This window comes from Tenrec ecaudatus, chromosome 1 (genome assembly GCF_050624435.1).
Source record: "Tenrec ecaudatus isolate mTenEca1 chromosome 1, mTenEca1.hap1, whole genome shotgun sequence".
Lineage (NCBI taxonomy): Eukaryota > Metazoa > Chordata > Mammalia > Afrosoricida > Tenrecidae > Tenrec > Tenrec ecaudatus.
The window spans coordinates 315,007,539-315,032,337 of NC_134530.1; the positions used below are offsets into that span (position 1 = coordinate 315,007,539).

Sequence of the window (24,799 nt, forward strand, 5' to 3'; positions counted from 1 at the left end):
GTTTGGAGTGGTTGCTATTATGTTGTTAGAAGATTTTTGCTACAAAGGGGTCAGTGGTCTTGCAAAACAGTGATAAAAATGATGAAATACCCCATGACATGGATGGACCTGGAAACCATTGTGCTGAGTGAAGTTAGCCAATCACAAATGGGTAAATTTGGTTTGAATCTATTACTGAACAGCAAGAAGGTAAGATGCTCTCAGGCCTTGTAATCTTCTAATATGTTCTCCCAAGCAACATGGTAGGGAACATGCTTCATGCCCAAGAACTATCTATCACCCCTTTTATATACACATCTTAAAAGGCACTTTAACAGAGGAGAACTCACCTTGGTTGGGGGCAGTTTTACAAAATGTGGGAGAGGGCGATATGACCAATCAGTTATTGACATATAACAATGTACTAAGATCATTCAAAAATCAATAAATCCAAGGGTGGATCCTTTTTCCTGAGCACAGGGCACCAGAGAAGAACCAGCAGCCTGAACACCTCATAGCGGGCGCACCCAGCAGTGTCTTCTGCCTGAGACTCCTTGCACCTTTTCAGCTCAAAGCAAGAGTCAACCTGACTTAAATTCTCTCGCGATGATCAAGCAGCTTGCCTATGACCTGGAGACCATTGAGAATAAAGCAGAACCACCCTCGCCAATGTTACCAAGTGCCTCTCAGCCCTGCAAGGTTTCAGGAAGGCCTTGTGCCTGGTATGTGAGTGGAAGAGCAAGTCAGCAAACAAATCAGCAAGAAATAGCCCAGTGATGACGGAAAATACATTTAAAAATAATGGAAGTTTCCCACAAACTTTTTGAAGCCCCCTCGTATATCTATCATACCGCTTTTGCCTATTCACTTATTTACAGGTTTGAGACTTATCAATAGCAATTACAAGAAGATATTTGCAAGCATACCATTCCATGATCCATGTCATTTTTCCATCCCCCTTATTCTCCACCCCACACTTTCTGTATAGGGACACTTGTAACCACTAAGAAACTTGGATACCTATAAAAAAATACTTCTACAAGTGTGATATGTGAACCTTACTGGAAATTCAAGTCCAAATGCATGATTGGGGCATGCATGTTTCAGAGAAGGCAATTACATTTCTGTTGGTGGGTCAACTCAGAGCAGCAACCTGCCATTGGTTGAACCCAGGTACTATATTCCTAATTGGATGCTTTTGACCTACTTTCTATCTAGACCTTTATGACCCAGCCTGCGTGCTATAGACTACTGGGCGTTAAGACTCTGTGCTTTCAAGGCACACAACATCCTTTATAAGCCACACCGAAGTACTTGATATGGAAACTCCAAATTGGTGGGACTAGGCTTTACCTCAGACTCACCTGCAGGAGATTTAAGGAAATGATATAATGCCTTGGACTTAAGACTGACGGCTGACACCCCTTACTGTGAGAAGAAGCAGATGACTGCTATTCCAAGGTTATGGAATTGATAGCCGTTGGACTTTGGTTCAGATCTCTTGCTTTGAGGGTACCCAATGGAAGATGAACGAGGACTACCATTTTTCTACTATTTTAATGCCAATCTTGCTTTCTTCTGACATGCATTAATCTGATAGGCATGGTTCTGCCTTAAGTAATGCACTTTACTGCAAGATTTTTTTTTGTATTTGTAAATAGTGTATGAGAATTTAATCTCTACCAGGCAATGATTTATGTATTGGGTTCTGAAAATCCATCCTATCCTTCCATAATTTCCTTTTCTCAATAAGTGTTTTCAATTCCATACTATTGCTAAATTAATGACACTTTCAGTAGTGACATATCACCTTTATGCTGTAAGAGGATGATTTATAGTGTTCTATCATGAAAGGCTAATGATGTTTCTAATACGAACCAGAGGCATATATAAGTCATAGATACATGAATAGATTTTGGGCTCTCACTTAATTCTACCCCCAAACTAAGAACTACTAGATCATATGACATGGTCCAGATTGATGCTGGCTCTCATGAAGAGATCACTGATGATATGGGTACGATAGCAAATTACAGTGAAGAACTCAGATAGTGCCTATCAGGCTAGACAATATCTTGGGTCTTAAAGGTTCATCTTTCAAAAAACTATCTAAGTGAGGCATCAATGTGGAAGTCCACATGGAAGAAGCACAGGAGCCAGTGTGAAGCAAGGATTATGAATAATAAAATCAAAAGCCAAAGGAAGGAACAGTATCAGAGTTTACATTCTAAACACCTGGATTGGAGAAGGCTATTGATGATAGTGGGGGCCGAAAATTTGCAGTGTCCTCATCCTCTCTGAACCATAGACCAGGGATGTGGAAAGACTTGTGGTTAGACAAAGCACTGTTAAGTCAATTGTGGCAGATGTAGTTCGGTTAACCATAACACCTGATCATTTGATCTCCCCATTAAAGGTGTTTTTTTAAATTGTAATATTTTCTGCTCTTTTTTTCAATTGAAAGTTGTTTTGTTTTGTTGGTGGTGGTGTCGGTTCTTTTGTTTGTTTGCTTCCTGTTTGTGTTTTGTATGATTTTCTGTTTATGAAATCCAGGATAGATAAATCTGTAGAGACAGTACCTAGATTCATAATTACCTAAGGGCATGGTAGGGGAAAAATCAGGAGTTAACAACCAGGTGTATGAGAAGAAACTGTCTGAAATGATGATGGGGATGATTACACAGCTCTTCTGAATATGATGGAATGCTTCATGGTATGACATATGAATCATATGCCAATGGAACTATATGAGGTAGCTAGTTTATTGTGCCAATCTAACTGATAAACACATGTGGGGTTAATTGAAGGGCAGAGAGAGAAATGGCTCAGTGAGCCTCGCCTTTCTAGTTCTCGGGTCTCTTGCTTTCTGATGGTCAGACCAGGGTGCAGCTGCCTTAGCCAATCCCCTGCTTTAGCTGGCAAGGCTCACTTCCTGCAAGACATCCCTGAGGAGAAGCTAGATAGACCTACCCAGATGCCGCCCTCAGTGCTGGTGCACCCATGTGGAGACCCCTGCCATCGCTGAGATGCTTACACACTCACTGACTTGGCTTTCCTCCTGCAGTCGGCATCATTGTGTTTATTTGGGGAGATGGAAGAGGGCTTTGTGGATTGGTGTTGGACATAGGTCATGGGTTAATGTTAGACATGTGGGCTTGGGCAGCACTGGGTTGGGATGTTTTCTTGATGTGCACTTAATCTTCATATAAAATTCTCTCTTATACATAAGTTTCTGTGAATTTGTTTCTCTAAAATACCCAGATTAACACACTATATTTTTCTAAAGTCGGTGGAATTTTAAAATTTCTTTATTTTATTGCTAGCTATACTGTGTGTTTTATAACTTGGAATAATAGCTGCATTAACTGGCTTCTTGGAGATTTCTAGATATTTTATTACAGATAGCATCGTACTTCAAAACAGATTTTCAGATGTACTTTTGGATAATTAATATCATGCCATTTTTCATAGGTTTCTCATTTTATGTGTGGCAGAAAGCTTTTATGTCAACCTGACCCAGTTTGAAAGTGTAGGCATGGAGTCCAATCTATCAATTAGGTCACAGCTTAATGATTTCTCCTTAAGGGTGTGGTACACTTCTATAAGAAAGACAAGGAGAAATTCTCTTTCTCAGGTCCTTTGCCTTCCTGCTTGAAGGGACTCTGTCACTGTCTCCAGGAGTAGCTTCATGGGGACTCCTCAACCCTGGAGACTGGCATCCTGCTGCCTTTTCACCAACCTTGGATCCAGATGATTTCACATCTCCCAGCCTGTGATCTCCCTCCCTCCTGCCTCCCCTGCCTGAAGCCCCTGTGTCTGAAGAGTCTTCTGGCCAGCAACAGAGCTGGGATGATCCTTGATGGAAAATTAATCTTTGATACAAAGGTCTTTCTTGTACATATGTGAGTGTCCCTGGTTTTTTGTTTCTCTAAACAACCCAGCAGAAAACACCCAGTCGATCCTAGTCCATTTCACCTGACCAATGTCTCGGCTATCAATCATTTTGTGCTCCGTTTCACTTGTGATGACTTCCAGTTTTCTTAAATCTAGATTTCATATAGCATGAATATAATTAATGTATCTGTGCAGATGTTTCTCCTCTTTGGGAGTTGTGCCACATCAATAAATGAAGGGTCTTACATCTTTACTCCATCCACATCATTATCACCAATGCCAGCGCTACATGGAGAAGGCACGGGTCGTCTTCTGAGTGTTTTCCAACCTGAGGAAATAATCTTCCGGCATTCCATCTGACTGGGTGTCTCTTCTATCCGGAAAGAATCAGGGGCTTAGCTCTCGGAAATGCACAACCTCTTCCTTCTTTATAGTTTGTTCTTAATCTAGAAGCTCTGCTGAAACCTGTTCCCTGGGGCAACCCTGTTGGTTTTTAAAATGCCAGGGCACAACTTCCAGCATCATAGCAACACCCAAGCCACCACTGTGGGACACAGCGACAGGACAAAGTGACAGGACAAAGCGACAGACAAAGGATAAGTGCACTGGCTACCATTTGTACTACTCAGGGACTCCTGAATGTGGGATAATAGGCTTAACATGGGAGTCACCTGGGAATGTACTACAAAGACTGATGTATGAGTAGTACACTGGGAGATTATAACTCTTATGTAATATGTCATTTGAATGGTTTTGGATAAAAATTTACAAAGCAAGTTAGGTTCCCATTTCATAATGTTTATGCAAGTCATTCCATGACACCTATTACAATTTTTTGCAATGTACCAATTTTCTCATTATTTTCAATTTCCATTCTCTTTGTCTTGTTTCCTTGATGGAGCTGCTCCTCTTCATTTTGGGATAAATGTTGACCATTTAGGATATCAAGCCGCTCCAGTGAGCACAACAACGGCAGTTCAAAACCACCAGCCACTCTGAGATAGAAAGATGGGACTTTTCTACTGCTGTACGGGCTGCAGTTTTGGATACACACAGGGTTACTCAAAGTTAGAATCGACTCAATGGCACCGAAAGACGACCACGTGGCCTCTTAGTGTTTAACTGGGTATGAGCGATATATATATATATCATAAGTGATATATAAATCATAAGTGATTATATATATGAAGCCAATATATTATTTGGCTGCAAGGTTACCTCCAGAAAAAGGTTAAGATCTAAGTTGAAAATATATCTTAGGAATCTGGGGTCCCATTAATCTCTATTTAGGCTTTTTGAGAAATAGGAGTTTTGTTCTAGATTTTCTCCTATTCTACCCAGGACTTTCCATTGTGTGATCAGTAGTGTTAGCCAAGTACCATCTAGTTCTACGCCAAGGTTAGAAGCAACTCTGGTTTCTGTGAATTTACGAATCTTGCAGACAAGATTTATCCTTGAGCCTTTGATTTCCTTTAGTCTCTTTTCCTACATCTGAGGAAAAAGTCATTTGTAAATCCTTAAGACCATAGATATGACTCCGTAAAGTAGGATGGAGACATCATCTACATGAGCTATGTTATGCCAATTGACTAAGTTGTCCCCCTAAGTTTTGCAACCCAGTTAATCAATCCCATGGTCTGTATATCTAGTAATGGTATATCTATGTGCTTTGTCATATATGCAGCATACACAAGTGTGCTTATAAATGGGGGCTTCAAGTAGTTGGTACAAAAATACAATTAAAAGGTAAAGGAACTTTTGTTTCTAAATGTGGAAGTCCCTTCATGTACTTCTTCAGATACATGGTAATAAGCACGTGCATTCATTGTTGTAAGCACGTGCATTTCCTTGCCTAGCCTTCCCACACACATGCAGGCGTGCATAACAGCTGGCATGGCTGCACACCTGTTTGTTTGTCTTTTCTTTTTTGGTTATTGTGGAGGTTGATGCAAGTTGTATGTGACATAGCTTTTAGCAAAAGTATCTCTTTGTCTTTGTCTAGTTACTTTGTTCTGTCAGTGCTTATTTCACCCTGATTGGAGATCCCCCAAAATAGCATGTTATCTTCCATCTAGAAAATTATTCCCTCCTCCTTCTCCCTCCCAATGTTTAGTAATAATCAAAGAATGTTTGACCATTGAGAATAATAGGACCACACATTATCTATTCTTGACCTTCAATATTAGTAGGGCCACACATTATTAGTCCTCTTGCAATTGGCATAGTTCAATCATCCGTGGTGTAAGAAGTTTCACCGACTCTGTATTATTCTTGATAGTGTTATAGTATTCCATTGTATGTGTATATTGCTTGTTTCCACCCTTTTGTGATGGTAACTCATGCTAACATGAACAGAGTTGTGCATATGTCTCTGCATGTCATTGCTTTTTTATTTCTTGGATGCACACCTACATATGAGATTATAGGTTTATAAAGCAATTCTATTTCTAGATTTTTGAGAAAACACTCTTTTCCATGATGGTTGTACCATTTTACCACCTCACCAGAAGTACACAAGAGTGCTAACTCCCCCCAAATCGGGCCAGGATGTGGCATGGTCTGTTATTTTGAACATGGCCATTGGTGCAGGAGTAAGTTAGAGCCTGATTATAGTGTATTTGTAGCACCCTAATGGGTAATGGTTGCATTCATATTTTGGTAGTAGTTTTGACTGCCTTCATGTTCTCTTTGGTTGGTGAAGTGGCTGTTCACTTCTTCAGCTCTTGTTGTTTGTTTGTATTTGGGACTGGATTGTTTGTCTTTTGGCCATTGAGTTGTTGAAGTTTTCTATATATTTCAGAGATTGTTCCCTTCTCCGATATGTCATTGCCCAAGATATTATTCTTGTTGGTTCTTTTTTACTTTCTTGGTAGAGAGGTCGTCATTTATTTGCGCTGGTATGTGAGTCATCCCAATGGCAATTTCTTGGCTGTGATGTTGTACTACAATTATCCACCCCTCCTGCACACACACACACACACACCCTGTGACTCTATAGAATAGACATGTCAAGAGTACAGGCCTCCTGTGACCCCTTCCGGTCTGCACAGAGTGTTCTCGAAATGATGTGTGTATATATTTTGATGGGTGTCTATGTTCGCTTATATTTTGAAAGCCTCGCTTTAAAAATAAATCAACTAGAAGGACAGTGCCCTAAACAATGCTGTGTGTTTCTTCCTTATCTATGTTCTCTCTTGTCCTAGAAAACAAAAAGTCAATTAGATCCCAAAGGCATCGAAACTATTTTAGCGTGCAGAGCGGCAACGATCCTATCTCGCTAGATGCCGTAGGTCAATTTTGACTCATAGCAATCACTGTGGAAATAAACACAGTGTTTTCTACGCTGTAATCTTCATGGGAGACATCTCTGCGCAAATAGCTGGATTCTAATTACCCACCAGCAGCCGGGGCATCGGCCTAGTGTCTAACTGATGAAGCACCATGGCTTTCATGGGACAAAACATGGTCCCTTTCAGTGACCCCCCAGGGAGAACCACTTGGTAATCTTCCTCCTGCAGAGATTACAAGCTAAAAACAAGACACAACACACAACTCTGTGATATTGAGTCCCTAGGAGAGGAATGGATGGAAAGGTACATAACAAGACAACGACGTAGAAGACTAACAGAAATGTTTTCCTATATTCACAGTAGCACCGCAGCATATCCCTTTTACAGATGTTAATGTAACTCAACGTCTTCTATGGCTGTTCATTGCAGTCCTGCTAAACCTAGCAATGGACTAGATTCACTCCAGCTTGAGCTAAGCTAAGCAAGCAAGCTCGGTGGTTTAGGGGCACCGTGGTTTGTGGCTGCTCAAGTTTGCTTGTTTATTGGCCTCTAGGCTTTGCTACATTGATGAAGAAGCCAGCCAAGAAATGATTGAAGCCGAAATCTGACAAGCATTTAAAAATTGGGTTGTGGTGAATGAGCAAGACTGGGTGGAGTTGGTGCATTTGTAAAATCACTGGAAGCGGGTGGCAGTGTTTACTTCACAACAGCTGGGAGCACCCACAACAGATAAAAGTGCTTGAGGAATGCAGCCTGATAAAGAAAAGCAGCATAGCTTAATTTCAGAAGGGCCTATGGGTGAGCAGTGAAACAATTCCGTTGGAGTCCCTTTGCTAAAGTTCATGGAAACGATTCCTCCTATCCCTCTCAAGTTGAAGGAAATAATAGCAAGCTGTTGCTCAGTTGGAGTTTAGCAGGCACAGTGGTTACTGGTTAAGAGCTCAGCTGAGAACTGGACCGCCAGCAATTCAAACCCACCAGTTGCTTTGCAAGAGCAAGAGGTGATCGTTTGCATCTGTAAAGATTCATCCTTGGGAACTCCATGAGGTTGGAAGGTCACTAAGATTTGAAAACCACTGGAGGACAAGTCATAATTTTTAAATAAAGCAGTTTTCTTCAAATTCAAATGCTATACACCCCAGCTTTAAAGGGAAAAAAAGTTCTAATACTTTTGGTAGTGACATAAGAATGTTTGGCTTAAATGTTACTTATGGACAAAGAAAATCAACAACCTAATACTAAAATAAACATTAATTTAATATGCTAATTGGTGATTACTGAGAATAAAGCTCCTATTCTAACCCACCAATTACAACTCTCATTGATTCATGTAATGGTCTACATTTGATGCATGGATTATTATGAGAGCTGTAAGAGCCCCCAATAAAATAAACCTTTAATAAAAATTTTTTAAAAAGAAATAGATATCCGAAGGAATATGAAAAGGATCTTATTAAGATAAATGCCTATGAGGGGAACAAAAGGAAAGAGAGCTAGCCAGATTTTGGCTTTTAGTAAACGAACTCGGTGAAAAAGGATGGCTAGCAGTGTGTGGGACAGCTCAGGCAGCTCAGGAAAGGCACTGGTGAGTTTGACACTACAGTGCACCCTCAGAGGTCCATTCCTGGTTTCTCAGGCAAGATGTTGCTTCAATAGGCTCAGTCATTGAGTTTGGTCCATTTGCTGGGAGCAGTACTTAAGAAGTACTGCATCTCTGCGCAGACATCAGCCGTGGAAACAGTTGGGGTCACTTAAAGTACCTGGGGTTGTAAGACTTCAAGTACCTTTTGGTGGCTGCCACAGCCTATAACTTTCATCTCTCACTCCGAAGTGCAATTATTTATTTTATATCACTATACCTACTAATAATTATTAATGGGCGAATACACAGATGGAATCCATTCTAATTGGCACAGTACTGACTTCTTTGGAGATTCAGTTGCCTGTACAGCTACACGAAGATGTGATGATTCATCTTCCCTCTACTGTGACATATTGTGAAATATTACTAGTACAGGACCTTCATTTGCCCTTCCCTTGTAATAATCGGTTCTTTTTCATATTAAGTCTCCCATTTTCCCTCAGTTGCCAGAAATAATTAAACAGCAACAACACCAATGTTTACTGAGTGGTAAGGAATTTAATCTCCCAAAAAAGTTGTTTGACCCAAGCAGTTAGAAGGACATTTCTAAGATGTCATGTTTGATACATGTGAATTTATCTACTTGGGACCTTGAGGGAGAATGGATGATTGAATGATGTGATTGAGAGCTCAGGCTGAACATTCCAAATACTGCATTAAGACCGACCATGTGATTTAGGATGGCATGTTGGATCATGTCCTGAATGGCTACTCCATCAGTCAATCCTATGTAGGTAAAAACAAAAAGCTGAAAAACTCACTGCCAACAAATTGACTCAGACTCCTAATGACTCTATAGTATAGAGTAAAATGCTCCTGTGGGTTTCTGGGGCTATACATCTTTAGGGGAGCAGAAAGCCTCATCTTTTTCCTGTAGAGTACCTGGTGGGTTTGAACTGCTGACCTTGTGGTTTGCATCCCAACTTTTAATCCACCAGGCCACTATAAAAACAATAGACATTAATATGTAGGTGAGCTGCCTGGTTGGCAATATCTCGAGTGTATTGTTGCACATTAGCGGAAGGAGGATAATATGCCCTGACCTGGGGGGAGAGGTAGCAGAAGCTCCATATACACTGCTTCTCCTGCATTCTGTGCTTCTTCACTTAGCTAATTATAACCTGTGTCTTTTCCCTGTGATGAGGCATGATTGGGAGTACAATGGAAGGCCTGCTGAGGCAGTGACTGGTGATGCAGGGAATGCTCAACTGCTAATTAAAGGTCGGGAGATGGTTCAAACCTAGCTATCAATTTGTAGGGGAAAGATGTGGCTGTACATTGCCATCAATACTGACAGCCTGGACATCCCATGGGGCACTTCCACTGGGTCCTATAAGGTCACTCTGAGTCAGAATCAACTCAACGGCGGTTGGTAAGAGAGTTAACAAGTTATTTGTGTATGTTCTGTGAGTTCTCCTGATACATTATTGAAACTAAGAGTGGTTTGAGGTAGCTCCCCAGACTTGCAGTTGGTGTCAGAAGTGAGGATGCTCTTGCATGGAGTGTGTTCCCTGAAATAGGACAGTTGACAAACCCTAGCCTTACCATTGACTTGATGTCATCTTCACAACTGTTTTTAAACAAAATAGCAAACATACTGTTTTGAGTTAATGTCAAAGCATAGTTTCTGAGACTAGTTCTTAATGGGAGTGAAATCTTTCCCTTAAGGAGCAGCTGGTGGTTTTAAACCTCTAACTTTATGGTTTGCATCACAGTGTGTACCCCACTAAGCCACCGGAGCTCATGCCTTCCCATTTGTTTCAACTATGGCAGCCCCGTGTCGCAGGGAAATACTGCCCATGAACATTTCTGGACTGTAGGCTATAGTCTCTACAGGAGCGGATCTCCAGGCCTTTCTCATGTGGCGCCACAAGGTACATTCAAAGCCCAGCCATTGAGTCAGCAGCCAACCACGTTTACTGTGTCACCATCGGCGTGCCACATCTTCATAATGACAAGCCAAATATTTAAAAGGCCATTTATTAAACGACAGTATTGTTTTTTTATGAGGGTCTTTTTCAGCTGTGAATGATTAGTGTAAAGTATGCATTTCATTTTTACAACTGGAGAAGTATTTCAGCATCAGTAAGTGCCTGCCCTAGTACAATTGCCATTCTGATAATAGAACAGAGCCGTCTAATGACTGCCAGTTACATTTGCCAACACATGAAACGTTCAACACATCACATTAGTAGGTCATTTGTCATAAACATGAGTGTAAATACAAATGCAAATGGCAGCACTCCCTTCAAGGGTTGGCACGGGTTATTAGGTGGCTGCTTGGATAATCTATGTCAAGGATTTTCACTGCTGACTACCTAATAGAATCAGGGCACTCCCGATACAGATCAGTGTCTGATGTCACCGCTCAGAGATTCTAATTCATCTGCTGTGGAAGGCATTACAGGCATTTCTATATCTTAAATGCATGAATTTTTATACAAAGCACTTGTCAATTTTTAGATTATCTTTAAAATAAATATATGACTTCTTAAATAGAAAAGGCCCCTCTCGGATCTTTGACTATATGATGGTGACTCTGCCATGAATAATAAATGCAAGTTTGTTGTAGGGATAAGTATTGGGAGTTTATCATACTTATTTCTAGCTCTTTTCTTTCTCCTGTCTTAGTTACCATCATTGTGCTGTTTCTTACTACCAATATAGAGATTGTTTTCAATACAAAATTTCTATAATAGTTCATTGTAAATATAAGTTTATATTGGTGAAGTAGGAGAATTTATTTGAACTCAAGAGCGAAGTATTTCTTATATTAGAAACAGCCCAGGGCCTCAATGTCACTGGCAATTGGTCTGTCTATATCCAGAAGATTAGTACCCATCTGAAATAATTACATTACTTGAATTTTCACAGAAGCTTGGTCACTGGAGAACTGTGTCATCATGTTAGACAAGGAAGCTGGAAAACCTGTACCCAATCTTAATAACTAGGTAGTTTCTTTCAAAGCTGCTTCATGAAATATTTTCATTTTATTCACAGTTACTAGGTTAAAGGTAACTTCCCAACATTACTAGAACTACTAAAAATTAAACTCTTATGGTACTAAGGTATGCCCCCCCCTTTTTATGTAGGTATATTTGAAATAAAATATTAAGCCCACGGAATGTCTTGATTTAATTCAAATGTCAGGAATCTCAAAGACCAGGATATTACCTGAAGTTACCCCTTACTACCTTAGTCGCCCAAACAAGAGACTAACCTCTCTCTACTTCAGTTTTCCATTCTGCAAACTGAGGCTAATTATAATGGCGATAGATCACCGAATTTTTAGGACGTATATGTATATGTATTATGTACATCCGATAACAATTGCTGTATGGTGTGGCCAAATCACAGCTTATTACTATTGAGAAGATATGAGTTGTTAATGTCTCATGTTGTTTATTTCATTTTTTTTTGTTTGGTTCTCACTTAAAATCTGGGCATTCTAAAACACCCAGATCCAGAAATATAAATGTGCTTCAAGACTCAAAAATTTGTATCATATGCACACAGTCTCAGGACACCCCAAAATTCTACCCATAAGGCCCTTTTTTGTTGTTAGGGGTTGAGTCTCTTCTGACAACTGATGAAACACCGGCAGTACTCACAAGGCCCTTAGTTTTAAGAATTCTGTCTCCACATGTGCGTTGAAGTTGTTATTGCAGAATCTGCAGATTTAGGAAAATGCCTGGGTGATTCTGTATTAGAGAACGTAGAGAAGACTGAGCATCCGCAGAATTGTGGGAGTAGTAGGTACATAATTCATGCCAACTTGAAGATATATAAAAATGTAGGGGTAGAGTCTAGCCTGTCAACCAGGCCACAGGCTCCTTGTGAGCAAGGGCTTCTCATAAGAAGGTTCCTTGGAATCTCCTCCCCCCCTCCCCCCACTACCTCTCTCTGTCTCCACCTTCCTGCTGGCCAACCTCTTTGGGACTTGCCAGAGCCCTATAGGTGTGTCCACCACCACCGGATCCATGGGACTTTGTACCTGCCAGCAGGTGTTCTTCCTACATTCTATATCATTGCATATGGCTTCATGAGTCTGAAGAGGGATGCATGGAGTAGTATTGGCATTATGGACTTGAAGTGGACTGGGCTTGAATGTTTTCCTAAAATACAATTAGTCCTTGATATAAAGCTCTGTATTATGCATTTATGAGTACCCCTGGATTTGTTTCTCTGTTCAGCCCAAACTAATAAAGTAAGCATGCTGTTATTGTTTCTCTGGGGAATGGAATTCAACCACACAAACCTCTGATTCCTCTGGATTCTGCCTTTGTTTACCAACTTCTCTGGTTGTGAATTTCATTCTGCCTAGATCCAGAACATTGACTTGTATCCTCCATTTAAACCAAATATTAAATATTTATGCTCATTAACAAGTCTCCTTCTCCTTTTTAAGATTCTAGAAAAACAGCGATGGACACCATAGACACACACACACACACACACACACACATTTCTTTCACAAACAATATCATGCATAGACTGTAGTAAATCTGATAAGAGATTCTTTAACCTTACTCATGTGCTCTAATAACTTGGTCATATAAAATATTTTGGACAGGTAATAGATTCTCAAAGGCATATGCTTTATGATATCAACATTTCATCATCTTCATTCCATGAAAAAGCATAGTTTCAGCTGATCACAAATCCCTGTAATTCTTAGTGCTGCAGATAAAAGGAACTTCCAAATCATGTACATACCCCCATTGGATAAAAGGCTATGGAAAGCAAAAAATGCTGTTATTTCTTTTTAATCTCCTCCAATATATAACAACTACTCAGTATTTTATGACCTAATGTTTTTAAGGGTAATGATGACTTATATTTTCCTTTGATTCTTTTATATTTGCATATTCATATTTTACTTAAATTTGTCTTAGTTTGATGTTCTTTCTCATGACTGGTTTGAGGTGATGCATTTCGATAAAAAATATCACAAATTTTCACATGGTCTTTTCAGTGCATCATATCAAAGGACATATGGTGCAATTATGTCTCATTGATGATGCTTACAAATAAATGCAGTCTGGGATTCTGGAACAGAAAAAAACAGCAACAACACCAAAGGGGGGGGAAACAGGTAAATATTTTTTAATGTATAGTTCAATTAATAAGGTATAATATTTATTTTCTTGACAAAGATACCATGGTAATATGGTTATATACATCTGATGTTAACATTACATGAAGCAAACTTAAGGACATGAAAGAACTCTATAGTATTTTTGCAGCTTTTTGAGATGTCTAAAATTCGATAAAATTTTTAATGAAAATAGGAAGCACATTTATAAGAATGGTGATTGAAGGATCTGGTAATCTAGGAATGAATAATGAATTTCTATCTAACCAAGTCTTGATTGAAGTATCTTTATATATGTGTTTAGCATATTCTACATTATACTAAATGAAACTTGGCCATATGGGATATAAGAATAGAGCATTTTATATTATTTGTTGCAATGCTTAAGAGAAACTGCAAATATAAACACAATTCTTTTTCATCTCCTCTAAAATTAAAAATAGATATGATTCTATGATGGATTAAATATAAATATGGCCTTTCCCCAAATGAAATAAAAAACAAAACAAAAACCACTTTTAAGCATTTCACTCCCCAACCCACAAAATATTTTAGTGTTTTCTTTCTGTAATCTAATTCTGCACCAATTCAACTTCATTTAAAATCAGAAGGTTCAGGCAAATAGTGTAAGATTAAATCATATTTTGGGTTGTTTTTTAAAGGCAGCTGGAGTATATTAAGTTGAAAGATTCCAAAGGCTTGTCCCAGAGTGTTTTTAACATTTGCATTTGAAAATATCTTAGGCAAAAATGAATATTATCTGTTTCAAAAGTGTGTTGCTATTGAAATGAAACCTTAAAAATAAACAAAGAATCCTGTTTTATCACTTGTGGGTTGTTTGTGATTTTTTTTTTGAAATGATGTTATTACAAAGTTTGTGCTGCTGCTTTTTATATGAACTGTTTAAATCAAAGCAGCTGCTTTTTCTGGGATTATATGCCAATTTGGGCAGGGAATTTTGAGGACATGAGTTTAATGGGAATTCCATCCAGAAGTTGTAGGAGCGCTATGTATGCTACATTTACTAGGTCCCACAGTAACCAGCATCCCCTGCAGCTTTAATAAATGCCAATCATGGATGGAAAGCTCTGTCATTTGTGAATCCAAAATATACTCCTTGCTAAGGGAATGAGTATGGCTTAAAAGTCTTAAGCTATAAATCCAGATATTGTATCCTCAGATAGGTGTATGATTTCTTTTTATCAATCTATACTTCAATCATTTTCCAAAATTGATACAGTGTATCCTCTCATCATCTCCTGAATTAGTTTCTTTCCTTCATTTATTTGCTGCTGTCTTAGTTAAGTCACTATTTATTTACTTATTCATTCATTAAAAAATTAATTTATTGAGCACCAATTATCTGTTAGGGTTCTTCTGTAGAGATTCTTCCTAAAATTGCAAGACAATCTCTCTTCTTAATATTTTTCAATGAGGCTTTTTAACTTTCAGTAGAAATTTTCAGTGCTAACATGGGAGAGGGGGAATCCCATCAGGATTAGGCATAGCCGTCACCTCCCCTCAGCCACCTGATTGCCAACATCCAAGCCATATCAAATGAGCTGTAGTTTCTCAGAATAATTATGCCTTTGTAAATGACCAACACCTGGCATGAAATTCTTTAATACCATGTAGCTACCATTGTACATTCTTCCAAAGTCCAAGCAAGAGGTATAGCCTCTAAAATCAATGCCATTTAAGAAGGCCTTGCATAATAAAGGAAAGATACAGCAATGAAGAAACTCCTAATCCGGATTCTTGTCTTGCCTAGATGGTATTCTAGAAGCTTTGGTCTCGAGGGGGAAGACCCACAACAAGAATTGTAGACAAATAAGCCTACTGAAATTTATTTGTGTCAATAATTGCTCTTCTTTTGCATAAGGAAGACGGCAATCCTCCTCAAGCTTAAGCAGTTTCGTACAGAGGGAACCCCAGAGGAAGCTAACAAGCTCTGCCACCAAGTCAATTCTGACTGCTAGCAACCCTGTAGGCCAGAGTACACCATCCCTGTGGATTTCAAGGCTGTAAATTTCCCCATGAGCAGAAAGCCTGGTGTCCCTCTCATGGAATGCCTGATGTTTCAGCCCGACTCATAACTACTGAAGCAGCCTGCAGTCCTGGGTTGAGTAAGAGCTTAGTCTCTGTCCACCCAACGGATGGAAATACCTGCACCAAAACATGAAAAATGGAACAGGGATAAAATGCTCAGTCCAGTCAAAGACCGTTGGGTGCGTAAGAAAATCATTCTGTTAGGAAAGGCGCAATCAAGAGCTCATGATGATCTCTGAGAGGCTGAGGCGGTCAACATCTTGTTGATCAAAGTGGTGCCTCGTGGCAAAGAGTCCTGTTCTAGTAGCTCAAGCTAAGTTTGAAGAAAGACCATTTGAGGTTTGCCTTAGGCCTGTGTCTGAATCAGCCCACAGTCATTCTGCAGAGAAACCAGACTTTAAAAAGGGAAATCAGTCTCTCTCTCTCTCTCTCTCTCTCTCTCTCTCTCTCTCTCTCTCTCTCTCTCTCTCTCTCTCTCTCTCTCTCTCTCTCTCTCAAATTTATTCTTCCCCAAAGGTTTCCTAAAAAAAAAAAGGGATTAAAAACTAAATTCCCCACTCAGCACTCCCAACACACACCCCCCAAGGTCACCTTGACTAAGCATGATCAGTAGCACTCAGTAAGCCCATTAAGCAGTCTTGACTACAATTCTTACACAGTAAACCGCGAAACCAAGCTCACTGCCATCCATTCAGGGCTGACTCATAGCAACCCGCTCTGGATGCCTGAGAATGTAATTGTTTACAGGAGTAGAAAGTTCAGTCTTCCACCCCCCACCCCTCCCCAGGAGCTGCTGGTAATTTCTACCTGCCAACTTTGTGGATCGTAGCCCAATGCATAATCCCTTTACCATCCATGATTACTGCTACTATGTAGTTGTTCACAAAGTGATGGGGCTGTAATTAATGCCTATACTTAAATTATTAGCAAATAATTTCTACCTTTTCTTCTACGCTCTAAATATCTTGAAGAAAATCATTATCTATCATTTTATCCTCCACAGCACCTTGAACTATCGAGTTAGTTCATTTCTGTGCCAACCTAGCCAGTAAGCACATGTGGGGTTAATTGAAGGGAGGAGGGCTAAATGGCTCAGTGAGCCTTGCCTTTTGAGTTCTCGGGTCTCTTGTTTGTGATGGTCAGACCAGGGTACAGCTGCCTTAGCCAATTCTCTGCTTCAGCCATCAAGGCTCACTTCCTGCAAGACATCCCCAAGGAGAAGCCACATGGACCTATCCTGATGCAGCCCTGGGTGCTGGAGCACCTGTGTGGAGACCCCTGCCAGCACTGAGATGCTTACACGTTCACTGATTCGGATTTCCTCCTGAAGTAGGCATTATTGTGTCTGTTTTGTGAGAAGGAGGAGGACTTTGTGGATTGGTGTCGGACATATGGGTTAATGGACTTGTGGGCTTGGGCAGCACGGGGTTGGGATGTTTTCTTGATGTGCACTTAGCCTTTATATAAAACTCTTATACATGAGTTTCGGTGGATTTGTTTCTCTAATGTACCAAGACTAACAATATATTCGACTGACAGATTCATAAAAATGGATTAAATTACTAATTGAAATAACCATCACTTTAACAAACAAAAAAAGAAAAACAACAAATCAACCCGTTGCCATCAGCTGATTCTAATTCACAGCAACTGTCTGTAGGGCATAGCAGAATTACCATATAATTCTTTTTAAGGTGGTAATCTGAATGGGGGTGAACTCCATAGCTTTCTCCCAAGGAGCTGCTTATGATTTTGAATTGTACCTTTTGGTTAGAAACTGAGCACTTTAATCACAGATTCACGAAGACGCTTTCCATCACATCAGATATGTTAAATGAAATGGAAATAGACATGTAATTGAAAAAATAGCATTGGTGGTCTCTGTTGACAAACTGACTTGTCTTTACGTAATTTAAACCTAGCTTTGCTATAGATCAGCTTCCCCTTCCCCCATTAACTAACTAATGAGATTGTGTTATTACCCCCATCCTCATTGACCAATGGAATCCTGCTAGTGTTTCCATAGTAAATTGTATAGGGAAATCAGAAATAAGCTTTTGCCTTGCACATTTTTATCAATGTAAGCCAATCTCTATGGATGCTAGATTGAGTCGTTTTCAGAAGATGGTTTAGTGCTACCTGATCAGCAATCTACTGTTCTCATTTATTAGGTAGGCAAGAGAGATTGGGGTAGGGGGAATAAGGACTCCTAAAAGGAATTCCAGCAAATAAGAAGGTGAAGGACAAGGAGAACACATTGATTTTATCAATAATTTTCATCAGGGAGAGTATTCCCAAAGCAGGGAGGAGTAGGAAGTAAAAATATGGCATGGCATGAAACAAGCAGGATGTGCACACAACCCCCACAAATGACTGCATCACCCCTTAAAGTGGCAGGAAGAACCCAGCCAGTGTGTTGGCCAGAAGACTAGGGCGTGGAAAGAACTTTGGGTGCATACATACTTCCTATTAAAGGGAAACACTCTCCCAAAAGTCATCTGATCACAGACATTCCACCATCAGCCATATAAAATTCTGAATTTCTATCTAGCAGCATGCTCTCAGACTAGCTGAGATGTGTATCTGCATGATATGTGCTTTATACAACACTTACGTAAACTCGCTGTGTCTCTTTAAACCTTTCCCCTATCGCTTGTCTGAATTCTTTCTTACAAGTGTGAAAAGAATTGAGGGCAAGGGCCTTGAAGCTTCCAGTCTCCTTGGTAATAGCATCTAGTAGGTGAATGTTATTACTAGTTAAGCTTCTTTCGACAGACAACAGATGTTACAACATAGTTTTCTTTACCTTCCTCATAAAATTTCATTCCATCTTGGTCTCTAAGTCCTTTCAAATTTGAGCACAACTTAGTTTTCTTACTGGGTCATAGCCATAAATTGTACCCAAATAAGGAAAGTGTCTTATTTCTACTTTTCAAAAATTAAGAATCAACCTCCTAAGCGAAATAGTTTTAGTATTCAGTATTTTTATTTGTGCAAATATTTAGGGAATGAAGTATTTGGGATCATTTTCAAGCTGAAAATGTTGGTCTTTGGAATTTGTGTTAGCTTTCAAATGGTGTTGCAAAACACACTCTGCAAGGTTAACCTTTTTAGCCTGTTGTCATTTGATCATTAACTGAAATTAATACTTTTAATTTATCGTGTGGCAAGGGTTAGTTCTTTTCTGGAGGTGGAAAATATAATTTGCCAATCCATCTAACACTTGAAAAACAACAATTAGCATGCTAAATAGTTTTAAGAAACCTAATATACCAGCCTTTATAATTTACAGTAATAATAATAAATGATTATATGGAAGGGAAAACTTTCTGAAGCAAGGATCTTTGAAACCTAAGAAGTATTCACTAAGAGTCAATTGGTTATCTTTTTTTTCAAAGGCCTTTAAAAAGTTGGTACTGATGTTTAACAGAGATTGTGAAATGAAAGCAAATATTAGGATTTAGCTTTCTATGGAAAATTTTTTCAATTTAAAAATTTTCTTTCCTTATTAATGAAATGAAGCCAAATTTCATTGATCTCCAGGTTATAAGATCCATTCCTTTGGCATTGCCAATGTCATCCTGCAATTGACATGCACAGATCTGGCTTGGTAACCTTCTCTTTCTATTGTGTGAACTCATCTTTCACTTTTTACATGTCTTCATGGTGTAACAGACATAGCGTGTGAGCTTCATCATTTAAACATAGCAGATTTTGTTGAATGAGTGAACTACTACTTGATGTGAGTTAGGTACAGATTCCTAAATCTATAAACTCTAATATAGTGATGCCCACTACCCCCTCAAACTTTAAAATTCTATCATTATAAAATAACCCCTTTTGAAATTGTAATTAATATTCACAATAATTGCCAGAGCAGAGCATGCAGGGTCATTTTCTTATGCATTCATCTTGAATCAGTGGCTATTCATCTTTGGGAAAATGAAGATAAATACATGGCTGCTTGTGTTATCTTCATTCTTCATGATAAAAATATTTCCTTTGCAAACTACTTTGCTCTAAATCTGAGGTTGGAAAGGGGTTGGGTATTTAGTAAAATTCGGTTTCTTCCATTCACCCTGTTTTTAGGTTGAATTTCTTGTATATAAGAAAGGACTCAAAATATTGTACTTTTCTCTTGTCAGACTTGTAGACCATGTTCAACTGCCAGCAGTAGGTTTCAAAATCACTGTAACTCAAACATATTGCCATCCCTAGCATTTAACCACTATGCCACAAGGGCTCCTTTAGTTTCCAAAATTTAGGGAGATGTTGTCTTCTGACAACTCTTTGACAGCAATCATCTGTGGCATTTCATGCAAATTCAGAGAATGGTGATGGGAATAATCACCCAAAGCAGAGCCTTCTGATCCTTTAACTCTTGTTAAAGTCACTGATCCCTGATTAAGAAAACATACATACACAGGCAGCCACTATTTCACACATCTCTTTGCCTCTCATTCCAGTACTCTCAGAGAACTTGAGACAAGACAGCTTCAAAACACACTTGCACAGACAACAATGTGATTTAGACTTCTTTTGATTGACTTCAGGTACATGATCACCTGGTGGGGAAGAATCAGGGGTGATGGAGCCTGTGGGTTGGAGACCCAGCAGTCAAACTCCAAAATCCAAACTAAACTCACTGCCATTGAATCAGCTCTGACTCAGAATGAGCCTACAGGATAGGGTAGAACTGCCCCTGTGGGATGTGGACACTGTCGATCTTAGAGGAGCAGAAAGTGGCTGGTGGTTTCAAACTGCTGACCTGAAGGCAAACAGTCAAACGGATAACCCACTATGCCGCGTGGCTCCTAAGTACGTTCAGACTACCCGAGGGCAAGTCTTGTTTCTACTACACGGTGACTTTTGGCCTAGCCATTATCTTCTTCTATTTCTCATGCGCAAAACAGAGTAAATAATAGTATATGCTTCTTTGTGTGTGTTCGTGTGGTATCAATAGATTGATACTGATAAAGCATGAAAAATTCTACCTGTCAAAAGCATGATAGTTATGAAAAATACTTAAGTATTACTGCCATGGCTATTATTACAATTATTGTTATTATTATTGGTTTGAAATTAGAGTTTTGATCATCTTTGTTAGGTACAATAGCAATATACTTCCCTGTCGATATTTGCTCAGTATTGAGTTTTAAATATTTTGGAAAATGCCTGTGGAGCATTATAATATTGAAATCACATGTAAAAAGACAATAAAGTGTCCTGCTTAGGACATTTTCAAATAGCACCTTTGGAAATTATCACCCACAAATTGCTATAATTTAGCTATTTAAAGATATAATCCAAAGCCAGAGAAGAGAATGGTATCTTACATCCTGAACAGCTCATTTTCAGAAGGTTATGCAGAAGGCAAACATCCATTTGCAGCATCCCCACAGGGATCAAGCCACCAACAGATCCCCTCAGACCATAGTTCAGGGATATAAATAGTGTTGCTATCCAACAGAGAGCATTGCAAAGTGGATCACAGCAGCTGTAGTTAGGTTAAAATACAACATATTATCATTTATCTCCCCTTTGACTCATTTGAAGATATTTCAGTTTTAAATTTTTTTCTGCCTTCATTTCCTTTGATGTTTTTCTGTTTTATTTAGCCAACATGGGGTTACCCCACCCCTTCTTTTATTTTTGTATGTTTTTTTATATATTAAATCCAGGACACATCAGTCTATATAGTAATTGGATTCATGATTGTGTAGGGCATAGCAGAGGAGGTGGTGCTGGAGGGAGTGAAAAGCAACGACAGTGAGTACAAGAAAGAAGGAAATGTTCTAAAGATGATTGTAGTGAAGATTGACCAGCTCTTCTTAATAGTATTGAACTGTGGAATTGTATGATGTGGGAGTTTATAGTTAAAAGTCAAAATCTGGCTGGGAGTTCGTTGCTACTGGGAATAAGGGGATATTTTCATTGTCGTTAGATGCCTCAGAGTTGGTTCTGTTGGTTCTAAAACAGAAGGTACAACCCATCTTCAACAAAAGGCAGCACCGCCTGGTCCCATCCTCCTCATAATTGTTGCATTTGAGCTCATTGTTGCAGCCACTGTGTCAATGAATCTCATGGAGTTTCTTTCTCTTTTATTCTGACCCTCCACCTGACCCACCAGGATGGTCTGTTCCGGGACCAGACGTCTCTTGATGACATGTCCACAATCCACAAGATCAGCCCTCAGCATACTTACTTCACATATTTATTCGTATATTCTTTTGACAGTTCATGGTACTTTCGATATTCTTCACCAGAACCATAAATCAAATGCATTGATTCTGCTCTGGTCTTCCTTTTCCAATGTTCACATTTCACCTGCATATATAATAGAGTCCAGAATCTCAAATACATAATTTTTTATGTCTAGGATACAATCACAATTACTCAGTTGTGTGAAGACAGTGAAGCATGAGTTATGCACAAGAGAAAAGAAAATCAATGGAGATTGATCCCAAGATAATTCCGATGTCATTAATTCATACAGATTTTAATTTTGTGGAAGGACAAAAATAAGAGTCTTCTTCTTTTTTTTAAATCATTTTATTGGGGGCTCATACAATTCTTATCACAATCCATATATACATCCATTGTGTCAAGAACATATGTACATTTGTTGCCATCATCATTCTCAAAACATTTGCCTTCTACTTGAGCCCTTAATATCTGCTGTTCATTTTCCCTGATCCTCCCTACTCCCTCCTACCTCATGAACCCTTCATCATTCATATATTATTATTATTTTGTCATATATTACACTGTTCAGTGTCTCCCCCCCCCCCCGCCTTCTTCTCTGCTGTCCATCCCCAGGGAGGAGGCTATACGTAGATTCTCATACTCAGTTCCCCCTTTCTATCCTACATTCACTCCACCCTCCAGGCACCGCCACTCTCACCACTGGTCCTGAAGGGATCATCTATCCTGGATTCCCTGTGTTTCCAGTTGCTATCTGTGCCTCTGTACACCCTCTGGTCTAGCCAGATTTGTAAGGTAGAATTGGGATCATGATTGTGGGTGGGCGGAAGTAGTTAAGAACTAGAGCAAAGTTATATGTTTCAAGTTTGCTACCCTGCACCCTGCCTGGTTCATCTCCTCCCCACAACCATTCAGTAAGGGGGTGTCCGGTTGGCTAACATTTGGCTTTGAATAAGAGTATATATATATATATATATATATATATATATATAGCATATCTTAGCAAAGAAGTAAAAACTATTTATAGAACAATAATAAAATTTCTAATTCTGGGGGAAAATGTGCCATCTATTTAACTGAATTAAAAGCAAGAGAAAGTGACAGTGAAAACAATACAAAAAGCTTGATCTGAAAAACAAATGGAAACATGTTTTACAAACATTGTCAGAGTTTCAGGGCCCTCTAGTATAATATAGAAAGTCATAAAATATGCAAAATTGAAGTCTCAGAGGCGGTGGAAATAATGGGACCAAAGGAATTTAACGCAAAATTTAGCCAAATTTGCTTAAAGAAACAAATTTAATATTGAGAATGTGCAATAGGACACATTCAAAGAAAAATTTTTAAATACTTTTATTGTTGGCTCTTACATCTCTTATCACTATCCATACCTTCTTCCAGTGTGTCAAGCACATTTGTACATATGCCGCAATCATCATTTTCAAAGCATTCTCTTCCCACTTGGGGCCCTGACATCTGCTCCCCATTTCTTCCACCTCACTCCCCCACTCGCCCTCCTCACAAACCCTCGATAAGTTATAGCTTATTTTTTTCCCCATATCTTACATTGTCCTCCATTGCCCCTCACCCACTTTTCCATTGTTCATCCCTCTGGGAGGGGGTTATATTTTGATCCTTGTGATCGGTTCTCTCTTTATCCCCCCCCCCATACTCCCATACTCCCCTAATCCTCCTGGAATCTCTATTCCTATGGTTGGCCCTGAGGGGTTTATCTATCCTGGATTCCCTGTGTTGTGGGCTCTTATCTGTGCATGTTCTGGTCTAATCTGATTTTTAAGGTAGAATTGATGTCATGATAGTGGGGCAAAGAAACACTTTTTATAGGAACATAAAGTTCATGACTGAAAAACAAAGATAGAAATGCTGAAAGGAACAAGAGAAAGACAAAACCTTAAATTTAGTGAAATGATGAGTTAGATAAGCATGGGCTTCTTGTGAAGTGAGCAGAGGCTGAAGGCTGGTGGAACACTATTTACAGAATGAGAGTGGCCCTCTTAGAATGAAGACGGAATAAATATACACAACTATAAGAATTTGTCACTGTAAAATCTGTACTACATGAAATTCTCAATTAAGTCTTCTCAGACTGAAGCAGAAGGGTACCAGATGAAAACTGGAATGCGGACTCCAAATACGTTTGTTTTGTTTTGTTTTTAAATAAACAACAAAAAAGCCTTAAGTAATGCGATATCTTGGAAAAACAAAGTCAATAAATCTTATAACCAGAAAAAAGCATAAAATGTTTTTCCTTTTTCCCAATTATTGCTTTCAACTATGCTTTGATAAATCTATTCTCTGACCCTAATGGTATGCCAGTTACGTCCATCATTTTTCACTGGATCCATAAAATAACAATAAAAACATTCTATCCAATTGGCTTATTAATTTTATATCTAATTAGTGCTCTCTCTTCCCTTCCAGAGGAGGCTTCATGGCATAGTGGGTTACACATTGGGCTACTAACTGCAAGGCCGTAAGTTCGAAACCACCAGCTGATCCACAGAAAAAGAGGAGGCTTTCTACCCAGGAAAGAGTTAATTATGGAAACTTACAGAGGCAGTACTACTTTGTCTTATGGGTTGGGATGAGACATAATCAACTGGATGACAGTAAGTGAACCTCCTT

General features: G+C 39.2%; 1 pseudogene; it reads left to right on the forward strand.

Annotated features, from left to right (window-relative positions):
- The first annotated feature begins 585 nt into the window (after window positions 1-585).
- The window catches only part of LOC142442339 (spliceosome-associated protein CWC15 homolog pseudogene), a 36,510-nt pseudogene continuing 12,296 nt past the window's right edge, over window positions 586-24,799 (forward strand).